Source organism: Armigeres subalbatus, unplaced genomic scaffold (assembly GCF_024139115.2).
Source record: "Armigeres subalbatus isolate Guangzhou_Male unplaced genomic scaffold, GZ_Asu_2 Contig1344, whole genome shotgun sequence".
Classification (NCBI taxonomy): Eukaryota; Metazoa; Arthropoda; class Insecta; order Diptera; family Culicidae; genus Armigeres; species Armigeres subalbatus.
In genome coordinates, this window is record NW_026942115.1 from 25285 (window position 1) to 39482 (window position 14198).

The following is a 14198-nucleotide window of genomic DNA, read 5'->3' on the forward strand; positions in this document are numbered from 1 at the left end:
GACTCGAAGGCATTTTTTGTTGATTCCGGGCAGAGTGGGAATCCGAGGGCGCATTTTACGTAGGACTTTACGTCTGGGTTTTCTATAGAGGACCACACTTTTTGCGGCAGATACTGAGCAGGTGTCCCGAGACTTGTTTTGTTCATTCCGGGCAGAGTGATAGAACTCCGGGGCATGTATTGACATAGGATTACGTCTATGTAGAGTACATTTTGTGAATGCAAACAGAAACAGACCGTCGAGGAATTTTCGTGTTTATTCCGGGCAGAGTGAGAAACTTCCGATGCACGTGTTGCAGTAGGGCTACGTCCTGTGTGTAGTAGGAAGACTGCGTCTGTGTAGGACTACGTCTGTGTATACTTGAAAATGTATAAAAGCAGGATTCCAAGGCATTTTTGTGTTCATTCCAGAACGAGTAAACATCAGAGACATTTTGACGTATTACCTGCATCTGGGTAGTCTATGAGAGGAGTACTTTTTGCCAGATGCATTGCAAGAATCCCAAGACATTTTTTGTTTCTTTTTCAGGAGCGATGTAGAACTTCGAAGACTTATGTTGACGCTTCAGACTACATCTGTGTATTATGTAGAGGTACACTTTGTGAGATGTCTGAGCCGACCTTCGAGAACATTTTCGTGTTTATTCTGAAGCGAGTAGAACGCCATGAAGCATATTGACGTGGGACTACGTCTGTGTATTCTACACAAGAGTACACTTTGTGCCAGATATAAACACTCGAGGGCATTTTGTTTTATTCGGGCAGCGAGCAGAACTCCGGGCAGCATGTTGACAGTAGGACTTCACGTCTGGGTATGCTATATAGAGGACCTCTGTGGAATACAGAGCACGACTCCGAAGGAGAAAATTTAGTATTTATTCCATTTTAGTAATTTCATTCCGAAGTGATTAAAAAATCGAGGGGCAGCATTTTGACGTGACAAGGAATACGTCATGTGTGATTCTATGGAAGAGTACACTTTGCGAATGTGAAGGACTCCAAAGCATTTTTGAGTTATTCCCGGAGCGAGTAGAACTCCAAGGCATTTGGAGGTAGGTCATCGTTTGTGTATCCTATAGAAAGAGTATACTTTTGCAAAGAATGCACGGAAGCAGGACTCCGATGCAACTCCAAGACATGTTCGTCTGGGTATTCTATAGAGAGACCACACAGAATGCAGTGAAACGGGACTCCAGAGACAATATGGTTCGTTCCAGGAGCAAGTAGAGCTCCGAGACATGTATTGACGTAATGGATTCCGTCTGTTAGCTTCCTATGAAGGAATACGACTTTTGCAAATGGACTCCGAGGCGTTTTTTTATTTATTATTCCAGAGTGAGTAAACCCCAAAGAATGTTGTATTGGGACTACGTTTGCAAGGATTCTATAGAGGGATTGCTCTTTGCAGAGTACCAAAGCAGGACTCCGGGCATTTTTGTGTATTCCGAATTGTGCAAGAGCAAGTAGAATTCTGAAAAAAAAAAATTAAAAATGTGACCCACAATCATTACTAGTTTTAGCAAAAAAATATGACGGTAATTAACATAACCAGGTTGTTCTTTTTTGCATTAGGAGTTGATGGTACTACAATATTAAGAATTGTTTAATTCATTTTTAAGCAATTTGGAAATGATTTTTCCTTTATAATGAAATATTTATAAAATTGAAATCCATATTCTTACAAAGTTCGTAAAAGAGTAGGAAGAAGGAGAAAGATGTAGTATTCAGAGTAAGCGGCTAATGATTTTTGTAGTTTGTACATAAGTGATTCTAGACTATGAATTGATTCTGCTATTGCGGATAGTACATTAAACATACCAGGCAATCATGTTCCAATCGTGAAATCACATATTTCCGCGATACCCCAATTTACCGTATACAATAGTTACAAGTTTACATTAGACTTGATTCGAACTCTCAATTTTGCATCTGCACTAATCACGATAGAAAGAATCTTGTGCATGATTGAGTGCATGATTGTGCAGTGTGAGATGGTGTTGGTAGCGCCATCGGGTTGAGTAGCAACGACGAAGATTGCACCGTCAGTTAGTTGTCGAATTTTAAAACGAACAGTCGCACCGCTCTTCAATGGCGGATTCTATTCAGCCGTTTTCGGCTGGAATACGGCTAAGATAACATGGGACGATCATTCAGTCACGTTCGCTTTGTGTGCGGTCAGTATCAAACAATGTTTATCTAGATATTTCTTGATCAATGCCAAAAATCGAACATTTGATGAAAATCGATTGATAGTTTATTAATGTTTGAGCTGTTGTCGGTGTTTTTGTAATCCAAATATCCAAATATTATGTGAGAGATTTGGACATCTTATGTTTTTAGGGCACGGTCAAGCGAAGTCCTTCGTCCACTTCGCGGTTAAATCAGAAAAATTATCCACTGTTAGTTTTTACGCTATGAAAATCACGCATCAAATTTTATCACAAGAATATTGGATTTGGCACCCAAGTACAATTTCTATCCAGAAGGGTATTGAAAGCTTTGATATTGATCTCTATTATTGGCTCTCTGAAGAACCGTTTTGTTTTTGGACATACATGCTGCATCATGTGGCTTTTCTTCAGCCTCTCTCGGCTCATCACCGATGCCGGCCGGTCTCGGCTCGACTCTGCTGCTGCTGCCGGTATCTGCTCAGCATTGCTGCTTTGTCGGGTCTGTAGGCTGATGATGGTGGCTTCGATGGTGTCGAGCCAAAAAAGCGGTCGGTGCAGACTTCACTCCCTGCTAAAAGGTGTGAGTGTTCAATCGATGATGCGGTTGCTTCGCTTGTCCCGGTCAGAATGAAAGGAAAACTATTTTATGGCTTCTCGGCAGACCCAGCGGCTGCTCATTCGCTGGTGTCTGCACCAATGAGAACGTAGTAATGGGATGATGCAAGAATTATGCGGTACCCATATTTATAGGTTCCCTTGATCTCAATGTTTTCATTGAAAACAGTTTCATGTACCTATTGAAACAAGTTTTTCGGTCTTATCAAGCATGGACATGAAAGGCATACTTGAAATCTGTCGATTGAGGGGCTTATCGCAGAAATTCGTCCATTGAGACGAACGCTATTAACGTTTAAAATCTTTCAACACAGCGTAACGCGGTCGATTTGAATATTTTGGAATGATACCCGGTATAGTAAAGAGAGACGTAAGTCCTACGTCAAAATGGCTTATTGTATCTGCTACACGAATATTTTTCTTTCGCGCTTGGTTTGGTACGATTTGGCCGAACCCCGACTATTTATGGGTCCATCCCGCTAAACAGCGCATCAATAGGTTTGACAGATAAAACTTCAGAAGAAAGTTCGGTTCGGAAGTCCAGACTTCCGAATTCTAAGTTGGTGCTACGCCGACAATATCTTTTACTGGGCATAATAAGATTCGTGTGATCCGGTCGTTATTTTCGCTCGCGCATTTGGAAAGTTTCTTGCAAGTGTTTTGTTTACATTTTTATTTTCTCGTTCGTTCTGCTTTCGCGTTGGTTGGTTGGTATGGAAGACACGGTGATCAACCTGATTACGTTATTACGTGGCAAAAAAATGGAAGAAGCAGCAGTCGCAGCTGCTACAAGTGCAACCAGTTCGGATGGAGCAGTGCCCGCCGGCTTTCATCAGAGACGAATCGCCGAAACTGCGTCCAATTCTCGCTTAACTTTTCAAAAGGTCCTAAGTAACATTTTCTCATGAATTAATTTGAATAGCGCAATCAACAGACCAATATGAAAGCTTTTAATTGCACTACTCAAATTAATTCATGAAAAAAATGTTACTTAGGACCTTTTGAAAAGTTGAGCGAGAATTGTTCGCCAAAGGCCTGAACTGCACATTCCGGCTGTTCAGTAAACGCATCAAGGTGATGCCCACCAGAGTCTATTATATAGAGTTGCGCAAAGAGGATCTTCTTACTCTTATTCTGAATGAGGCTCGTGTTATTATGTTGAAAACTTTCATTTTTGTTCAACCCTTCGAGTGACTTCACGGGAATGATCCATTCTAAAGCTTTTAATTCGATAACCAAATTCACCTACAGAGTGCAAACACGTGAGTTTCTTGTTGCAACTTTATTGGGGGTGTATTGAAGTTTTTGAAGCTGTTTCTAGAACAAATCTAATACATTTCAATTCATGAGTTTTAATTCGCCATAATAATCATCAGGGGATAACAATACTTCCGCCTTACCAACAAGCATTTTGTTTACTTTGCTCGATAGTAGACGGTTTGACAGTTCAATAGGTAGATTTGGCTTCACTCTTTTGCGTAACTTTATATATAATAGACTCTGATGCCCACTACACTGAAAGCAACGGCATAGTAACGTCTACCATATTCAGGGTAAAATTAAAAACATTTTACCACTTGCTTTTTTGTGCAGAACGCAACTCATATTTACTCCAACTGTGTATGTTGTAAATTTTACCATGCAATATCCAGAGAAGAGAAGTAATAGATTAAACTGTGTTATTGTCAATTCTACTACGTTCTGCAGTGTTGCACATAGTAAATTTAACTGCGAATTTATATTACGGTTTACTGTGGGTGACGCGGGTATAATTACAGAGTAAACAAAACAGATCTTCAGTAAGATTTTTTATTATCGTTTTACGTCATCGTTATTTTTTCATAAAAACAATTTTCCGGAGAATTCATACGACTGCGAAAACGACTGCCTAACGTTAGAATTTCGAGCTGGAATGCTTAATCCGGGATTCCTTCTGAATTTGCGCTGCAGCAGAAGACAAACCATTCTATGTGTCCTTCAGTAGTAAGGTCCTGTGGATTCTACAACGGCAGCAGCATCGTAGTTCGTTCGGAGGGTTTTGATCCGAGGGAAGATCGAGAAAAGTCTCTTCAACCTTTTCCGTGGATGGTTGCGGAAGTGGTGATAGCAAAACATTTTCCTGCAATAATATAATAATTCGCAAAACTTCCCATTTTCTTTTGTTTATTATATAAACTTACCGTATGCGGCAGGATTTGTTCAGTTTTCCATATGAAATGATCTTATAAGGAAGCTCCTCGCATATGTTGTAATTAGCAGCAACCTTATCACAAAATATCCTACAAAAATCGTTATAAATTGCAGATTAATATGTTCAGCCGTTTAATTTGTTAACTTACCAGTATAGTTCATTGCTTGGTTCAGTTTAAACCGTCCGAAAACTGATACCCTTTAGATATTTTCTTTCACCCGTAGCAACCTGTCAACTCCGCCCGAGATTGACAAAGTTCCAATATGGAAGAAGGGGAAAGTTATTTTCGTAAAAACGCTGCACAGTTGAAACTACTATGCGCAATAGTATAAATAGTAAAACAAAACATAGTTATGATAACTATAATGTGGTTGTTTTGCAAAATATCATAGGTTACTAGTTTGATGCATAGTAGCGATAAACATGTTTGTGTAGTTGCTTTTACGACACAATTATTATCAGTGTAGAGGCCTGAATAAGAGAAACGCGGATAGAACTCTACCAATACTGCATTCAATCTTCTTCATCAAAGAACAACACATGGAAAGGAAGAAATGGTTTATGTAGATAAAGTCTCTCAATCCGCTATTTTATGTGTCCACATTACATAACAATAGAATCCAATAAACAATGGAATTTTATTTCATAATCAATAATTGACTTGCATATATTATTGCAATCTAATGTAAAATACGTTCAAAATGGTATAAAATCGAATTTGGCCGTTTTCAGTATATGAGCCAACATTTTGGCTGCTTGACAGGTCTCCTGCTCGATTGGCTGCTGTTTTTTGACGGTTCGATTGGCGGCACATACCTATCCGCGTTTTTCTTATTCAGGCCTCTAATGCCCACGATCACAAGTCGGTCGAGTAGTTACTTGAGGTCCACAAATATGAGTTCTACACTCATGACCTCCCCGGCACGAAGCCGCTCAAGGCTTTGCTGTGAGGGTTCATGACATGGTATAGAAAAAAGCTCATCCATGAATTGGAAAGCAGTCATGATGCACAAAATCGTTCGCCACGACACGACGAGAAAGTATCGCGACCATCTTTGTCTCCGTCTCAGAAACTTCCCATCGTCCTGGATGTCAGCGAAAGTCATCCCCAACCGGAAGCCTGGAAAAGATCTCTCCTTTCCAAAAAGTTATCGTCTCATCACCCTTCTCTCAGGGTTATGCAAACTGTTTGAAAAGGCGCGATTCACAGCCGGATTCTTGAGTCTGCCGAACATCACATCTTCTTGCTCTAGGAACAGATTGGTTTCTGACGCGGTCGATCCACCGTGTACCAACGAACCCGAGTTTCCAAAGTCCTCAGACGGAACAAGTATGTCTCTAAAACATCTGCCATGGCCTTACTCGATGACGAGAAGGCGTTCGATAACGTATGGCATGACCTGGTTTTAAAATTACAACGCTATAATGTTCCCAGCCACCTGGTAAAAATAATCAACAATTACCTGTCGGCAAATACATCCCGGGTCTCAATCAGCGGAGCGAGTTCCAATGCGCACAACATCGTCGCATGTGTGCCCCAGGGCAATATCCTCGGACCCCTGCTGTTTAACCTGTTCACGTCCGACATGCCGGAACCTCCAGGGGCGGCATTCTTTCTCGGTTCACAGATGACACCTCCATCGTCTACCAAGGTAAGGTGATCAGAGCGTTGGTGACAAAACTCCAACGAGGACTGAATGCCCTGACAGATATTTCACCAGCTGGAAGATCTGTATCAATGCGGTCATCATTTCCCCCCCACTCTTCTTCTTCTTCTTCTTATTGGCATTACAACCCCATACTGGGACAGAGCCGCCTCGCAGCTTAGTGTTCATTAAAGCACTTCCACAATTGTTAACGGCGAAGTTTCTAAACAAGCTACCATTGTTGCACTTGAATATCATGAGGCTAACACGATGATAATTTTATGCCCAGGAAGTCAAGATAATTTCCAATCCGAAATTGCCCTAGACAGGCACCGGGAATCGAACCCAGCCACCCTCAGCATGGTCTTGCTTTTGAAGCCGCGCGTTTTACCTCACGGCTAAGGAGGCCCCCCACTCTAAATCCCCGCCTTGAAAACCCATCACCTCAAACTCTATCGGGTCCAAAACAAATGCCTGCGGATGATTCTTAACACCCCTTCCAGAACAAGAACATCCGAGGTACATCCTCTGGCCGGGATAAAAACGCTACACAATTGTGAAGATCGGTTTAGGGATCGTTGTCTGGTATTACACCAACAGGCCATTTGGGATCTATTCCCCAGCAAGGTTGTGAAATTGTTTGTCCATGAAGTAGTTAGCTAGATTATCAAATTAACAAATTTAGGCTTAGCAGTGTTCTCTGTGAGCCACTTTGTAAATTAGGAAAATAACAAATTACTGGAATCCAATGTTACAGTGAACTCTCCCTAACTCGATATTTTCCCTTACTCGATGAAATTCAAAGTCTCTTGAAACTAACATACTGCGTTCCCCCCGTAAGTCGATACATCTCTTACTGGATATCCTCTAGCTTGAAGTAATTTTCCAGTGCATTTTCACCTCGCTAACTCGATGTTCTCAGAAACGGTTCACGTATGCGCAACATACACGGTCTGAGGCCATTTGGACGAATAGTTAAAAGTTTATTTTAAGATTGTGAGTAGTGAAAAGTGAGTAATAAGAAGTTGGAGTGAGAAATTCGAAGTGAAAACTCACTCACTTTTCAGTCATGATAAGCGAAAAGTGAGAAGAGGAAAGTAAGACGTGGAAAGTAAGTGAAAGATAAGTGAGAAGTTATAAATTAGAAATAAGAAGTGGGAATTGATAGTTGAGAAGTCAGAAGTGCTAAGTGAGAATTGACTAGTGAAGAGTGAGATGTGAGAAGTTAAAAGTGAGAAATGAGAAATGTGGTATTCGAAGCGAGAAGTGAAAAGTGAGAAGTGAGAATTGAAAAGTGTGAAGTGAGAAGTATTAAGTGAGCTTGCTTCATCCTTGTTTACTCTTTCTTCTAATATCTTTTTTTCCCATTTCCTTTATCTTTTCCCTTATTCCTTATTCTTTCTTCCTTCTTTCTCCTTCTTTCATTGTTAGAAAGAAGTTAGAAGAGGGAATTGAGAAGTGAGTAGCAAGAAGTGCTATGTGAGAAGTGAGTAGTGAGCAGAAAGAAGAGAGAAGTGAAAGGTGAAAAGTGAGGAGTGAGAGGTGAGGAATGGGAAGTGAAAAATGAGAAGCGAGAAGTGAGAAGTGAAAAATGAGAAAAGAGAACTGAGGACCGAGGAGTGAGAAGTGGAATGTGATGAGAAGTGAGATATGAGAATTGAAAATTGTGAAATTAATCCTTATTCTTTCCAGTTTCCTTCCTTCTTCTTTTTGCTAAAAACCTTCTATCTTCTTTTTATTACTATTTCGTTCTTTCTTCTTCCCTACTACTTTCTTTCTTCTTCCTTTACCCTTTTCTTCATATTTCTCCCTTCTTTCTTTTACCTTCTATACTCTCCCGTTTTCATATTTCTTTCTCCTTTTGTCTTCATTATTCCTCTTTCTCCTTCCTTCTTCCTGTTTCCATCGTCCCTTTTCCCACTTCCTTCTTCTTTTTTACTTCTTCCTTCGTCTTTTTTCGTCTTCTTTCTTACTCCTTCCTCCTTACTTTTTCTTTTTCTTCCTGTCTTATATCTCACTAATTCTCACTTCCCAGCATCTCGTTTCTCACATTCCAGTATTTATTCTTCACTGCTTACGTCTTTCTTCTGTTTTCCTCACTACTAATTCCTACTTTTCACTTCGTAACTGTCTCATCTCACTTCTCACCACTCACCTTTCACTTATCATTTTTCACTTTCCACTACTCTCTTCTCGTTTGGTACTGCACACATCTCACTACTAAGTACCCACTACCATTTCTCACTCATCTGCACTCACTTCGAAAATTCCCATTTCTCACTTCTCAGTTCTTACTTTTAACTGTTCACCTCAAAAATCTCCATTAATGAGGAACCAATTATAACTATTTGGCCAAATTGAGTTCGGTCAAATAAACGTTTCTTCTAAAATTACCCTTTCAGTCAAATGGCAAATGACCTCAAACCATGTTTCTACATGCTCTGAAAAGTATTTGATGCTTTGGAAAAAAAAGTATAAATGTGTTCCATATCTCGATACCTCCCTAACTCGATGGTCTTCTCAATATCGAGTAAAAAAAATAACTGTATTTAAAATTAACCTAAGATGAAGTGCTCATAGACAAAACACTTAATATCAAACTAAAGCTGCCAAAAATTAAAATGAATTTTACTACTTACTACTACTAACTGTTTTCCAAACATGATGGGTTCATATTGGTCAAATCATTTGCGTTTTGCAGTGATATTTGGCTCTCATCCAGCAAAAGATGCTTTGAGCTGTGACGACAGCGATAATCTATCTCTATGATTTATTACTTCAATTTTTGCACTAATATTCGAAAAAAAATATGACCGTGGGGAGGAGGAGGGGGTGTGGTGATCGTCAACTGAAAAACAGTGACTGTTTTTCTTTTCAGCCTAAGTTGCACAAAAATCTGGCTCCAGAGAGGATCGAACTCACGACCTTCGCGTTATTAGCACGACGCTCTAACCAACTGAGCTATGGAGCCCTTATACGATCAGATGCATAGAATGAATTTTCTTACATGTGCACACTGACACATACACACAATCGTAAACGAATGATGTACAATGACTGCATTACCGACCGCCGGTAGACTCCGTGGCGCAACGGTAGCGCGTCTGACTCCAGATCAGAAGGTTGCGTGTTCAAATCACGTCGGGGTCATCGTCGCTTTTTTATTATAAGATTGTCGCAACATTTAGCTACTCAGTGCCTCTGACATATTTGAAGCATCAGAAGTGTTGTGAACTAACTATTCCCTTGAAAGTTTCATTCTCCTTACTCGTTAAAAAAGGTAAGTATAATACTTTAGTGATTAGAATGCTATAGTAGTCGTACTGCTATCAAAAACAGGCAGTAAACCTATAAAAAGTTTGAAGGAATGTTTGAAGATCTTTTACACCAATGTTTGTACCTAATGATTTGATAAAAGATTATTATTTTAACAGTTCCATACATCATCAAAAAAAATCCCACTTAATTCACATTCACAGTGTATCAACTGTTAGAAAGCATTGTTTTCCTGTTGTTTGTAGACACCTGCACAGTAACTAACCTCTGACGGGAATCGCATAAAAGCCTTTTTATTCGTCGAATTCAAATGAATAAACACTCTAAATAAACCCCTGACCGAGTAAACGACACGGTAAACAACCGACCAAACGAATAAAGTTTCCCATTTGTTTATCATTTCATAGGGAAACAAGTGCGGTGTATAAAAGTTGTAGCAACAAATCCTCTTATAGAACAGGTGGTCGTTCATTCATTGCCACTGTAGCCTTCCAATGCACTACTCGAATCGCATGTGTGAACGTTAGCTTTAGTCGCATAAATTAGACAAATGAAGGAAATGCTGCGTCCACAACAACAGAGCGGTGAGTTAATTCCAATGTTCGCGCAAATGCAGAAACCTCCCACTTGCATATGGACACCATCGGAAATTGTATGGTGTTTGTTTATGCAACGCCACCGAATTAAATGCAGTCCGAGCAAAGTTACAAATCCCCAACACCGTTGTTTGCTATTTGCACCAAATATAAACTAGAAGTGAATAATTTGCCTAAGCTGTTGAATTTTGATTGGGAGCAGGCAGCAGCACAAATTCCGCACCACTTACTTCTTTCGACATCTGCTTGTCAAACTACACAAAACGATGGTGGACAATCATCTCGCCTAATGGGAAAAGTTTATCTCGGCTAAGCTGTTTCCAACAGCGAGAAAAGTTTGAACCGCTCGAAACAACTAATAGTTACCAATATTTACCAATTAAAATTATCCCGGCGAATAGAGCTAGGTTGGCATCGCCGCGTCACAACTTGTCCGCTAATGGCGTCGGTCGGTTTTGCAGCCAACTAACTGTTGTGCCTTTCTTTTGTCACCCATCCGACCTCGCTTCCAAAGCCTACGCTGGCGCTGTACCTTGAGCAAGTAGCCCGATCGGACGAAGGCGAAGTAAACAAAGCCGGTGGAAGAGTTAATTAAAAGCGACCAACTTGCGTTAATTAGAACGCCACACGCTATCCGACCAGCTCTATTGTATAAACGCGCCCCCAGCCAAAGCTAAATAAAGAAAAACGAATACAGCATCCCCGCCAGGAAGACTTTTCAGAAATCGGAATTGTCTTAACAGAATGAGACAACTTGCTTGCTTCAACAAAGTATTTATACAAGAACAAGACCTCCTCTAACTTTCGCGCCACTTTAGGCTACTGATGGACGGGCTAGTTGATTACCCTAAAGACACTATATACAAAGACGGGAAGTCTGATCCCTAAACAAATAAATCACCAGGCAACTCTGCGTGCGCAACACTGCTGATGCTGGATAAACTTTCCACATTGGTCTATACTAATTTCATAATTCCAAAATATTTTATTTGTATCGTGTTCAACCACCCAATAAAAAGCCACAATTCACTATAAACATGTTCAATTGATTTTCAACCACATACGAACACTTTTTTACCTAAATCCATGAAAAAATATTCAAATATTAATACAAACATATTTATTCGTGCTGGTTCAAATGAACCCTTGCCAAATGTTGCGCGCGATATTTTGGAATGACAGGTCTCTTGCTCGATTGGAATGACACTGACAGTAAATTTGGAATTCCAATTGGAACATTTCCCGTCTTTGTTTATAGTGTCTTTAGTTACCCCTATTTCAGAACATCAGTGTACCAAACGAAGAGGAGCGGTTCCGTCGTCGGATGAGAATATTGAAATAAGGTGGCGCACGCCAAGTACAAAACCAACACCGCATTTAGCCAAGCAAGTGCATGTTTTGTATAGGCCATCGAACGAGTTGAGGAATGAAATTTGATAAGCACCTGCTAATAGAAATTCGTGTAAAGTACGAGACACCGAAGACGTCCTTACTATACCATTGAAGTCGAAATACGAAAACAATCAAAGGTCGAAACAGATTCTGAGATCATTTCAAAAGTAGCTTTTGCTGGACATTTATCACTTCAGTGGAACGCTGATAGAAGAATGCATAGCATCTGATTCGCGGAAACAAATGTTTGTTTTTTCTTCCTGTGACATTACGAACGGCATTTGTATTATCCGACGGCATGTGGACTTGAGCCATATTAAAAGTCGACCTTTCGAGATATCAACTGGCATCGCCCTGCAAGAGACTATAATGTGCTTCGTTTCGTTGATTTCGCTATTGATAAGAACGACACCAATGCACATAGTTCGCGCTGTGAACTCTATGAGGCGAGCAGCGCTACACGAAGCAGAGAAACATGTGGAAACGAGGCGATGACCAATAATAGCGCACGTGATAATTTTATGCTGTCCGTTTTGTTTTCCTTTTTGCCAACCTGGTCGGACGGACAGGGGAGGAAGTATGAACGAGTAGGTGCTAGTCGAACGGTTCTGCGACTGCTATTTTTAACACCCTTCGATAGCTCAGTTGGTAGAGCGGTGGACTGTAGAGAGAGTGGTAATCAATCATACCAACAGTTATCCATAGGTCGCTGGTTCAAATCCGGCTCGAAGGATATTCTTTTTATGCATTGAAACCATTAATAGAAACCAAGTTGATCTCTTCATCGGCAAACTGGTGCTCCGATCATTTTTTTTCCGTGCGACCTAACTGTTGGTATGTTTGACGATAATCGTTTTTTAATCTTTATTAGGTTGTTCTTTTTAATCTTAAAAAAGTAGAAGGTTGTATCCGAGACACGACCGCCAATTGGACGTAGGATTACGTGAAGTGTAAAAGATTTTATTTTGAAATTCTGAATATGTTCCCTGGCGTTTGTCGTGAATTCCGTTTCGGATACTGTTTCATCCGATTTCGTATAAGTGAGCGCGACGGAAAACATGAACTTTACTCTTACACATCAATTATGAGACTGACAAATACACTCGACATTCGAAAGCACCCTTCTGAATGAACTGTCAAACTTTTACACGCTCCAATCAAACAGGCAAGTTTCAAGTAATAATGCACTCAAGTAAAAGATCTATTTTTTATATTCTTCTCATTATTACTATTCTCTACATTCTCCTTCTCCTCTACTCTTTCAAATGTACTTCTATTCCAATGCAATTAATACATTCTAGCACTTCTTTACATGTTCGAAAACTTCATAACCGACGATAGCTGATTCCATTATGCTGCATTATGCTGTCATGGGTTGAGCTTACCTGGCTCAAGAAATCATTCGAGCATTGAAATCAGAGAATGTCTAAAAATCTTTTCTAAGCAATTCAATTGACATGTTCTAACACTTCGTCTACGGTGAAAGCTTATTCCATTATGCTCTCATGGGTTAAGCTTACCAGGCTCAAGAAATCATTCGAGCATTCAAATCAGAGAATGTCTAAAAATCTTTTCAAAGCAATTCAATTGACATGTTCTAACACTTCATCGACGGCGATAGCTGATTCCATTATGCTCTCATGGGTTAAGCTTACCAGGCTCAAGAAATCATTCAAGCATTAAAATCAGAAAATGTCCAAAAATCTTCTCACATCAGTTCAATTGACATTTTCTAACACTTCGTCTACGGCGATAGCTGATTCCATTATGCTGTCATGGGTTGAGCTTACCAGGCTCAAGAAATCATTCAAGCATTAAAATCAGAAAATGTTCCAAAAATCTCCTCACAGCAGTTCAATTTACATTTTCTAACACTTCGTCTACGGCGATAGCTGATTCCATTATGCTCTCATGGGTTGAGCTTACCAGGCTCAAGAAATCATTCAAGCATTAAAATCAGAAAATGTTACCAGGCTCAAGAAATCATTCGAGCATTCAAATCAGAGAATGTCTAAAAATTTTTCCAAATCAATTCAATTGACATGTTCTAACACTTCATCGACGGCGATAGCTGATTCCATTATGCTCTCATGGGTTGCGCTTACCAGGCTCAAGAAATCATTCGAGCATTCAAATCAGAAAAATGTTCCAAAAATCTCCTCACATCAGTTCAATTTACTTTTTCTAACACTTCGTCTACGGCGACAGCTGATTCCATTATGCATATCAGAGAATGTCTAAAAATCCTTCCAAAGCAATTCAATTGACATGTTCTAACACTTCATCGACGGCGATAGCTGATTCCATTATGC

The 14198-nt window shown here is 40.0% G+C and overlaps 1 long non-coding RNA gene and 3 other non-coding genes across 4 annotated transcripts; 2 read left to right on the forward strand and 2 right to left on the reverse strand.

Moving 5' to 3' along the window:
* Nucleotides 1-4597: 4597 nt before the first annotated feature.
* On the reverse strand, nt 4598-5217 carry LOC134202674 (uncharacterized). The gene is made up of 3 exons (XR_009977300.1): nt 5125-5217; nt 4966-5064; nt 4598-4904 (listed from the first exon to the last, which is right to left on the reverse strand). It is a non-coding gene; the product is annotated as an uncharacterized LOC134202674 (long non-coding RNA).
* A 4302-nt stretch (nt 5218-9519) lies between these two features.
* On the reverse strand, nt 9520-9593 carry Trnai-aau (transfer RNA isoleucine (anticodon AAU)). The gene has a single exon. It is a non-coding gene; the product is annotated as a tRNA-Ile (tRNA).
* A 107-nt stretch (nt 9594-9700) lies between these two features.
* Trnaw-cca (transfer RNA tryptophan (anticodon CCA)) lies at nt 9701-9772 on the forward strand. Its single transcript has one exon. It is a non-coding gene; the product is annotated as a tRNA-Trp (tRNA).
* A 2744-nt stretch (nt 9773-12516) lies between these two features.
* Trnay-gua (transfer RNA tyrosine (anticodon GUA)) lies at nt 12517-12619 on the forward strand. The gene is made up of 2 exons: nt 12517-12553; nt 12584-12619. It is a non-coding gene; the product is annotated as a tRNA-Tyr (tRNA).
* Nucleotides 12620-14198: the final 1579 nt, after the last annotated feature.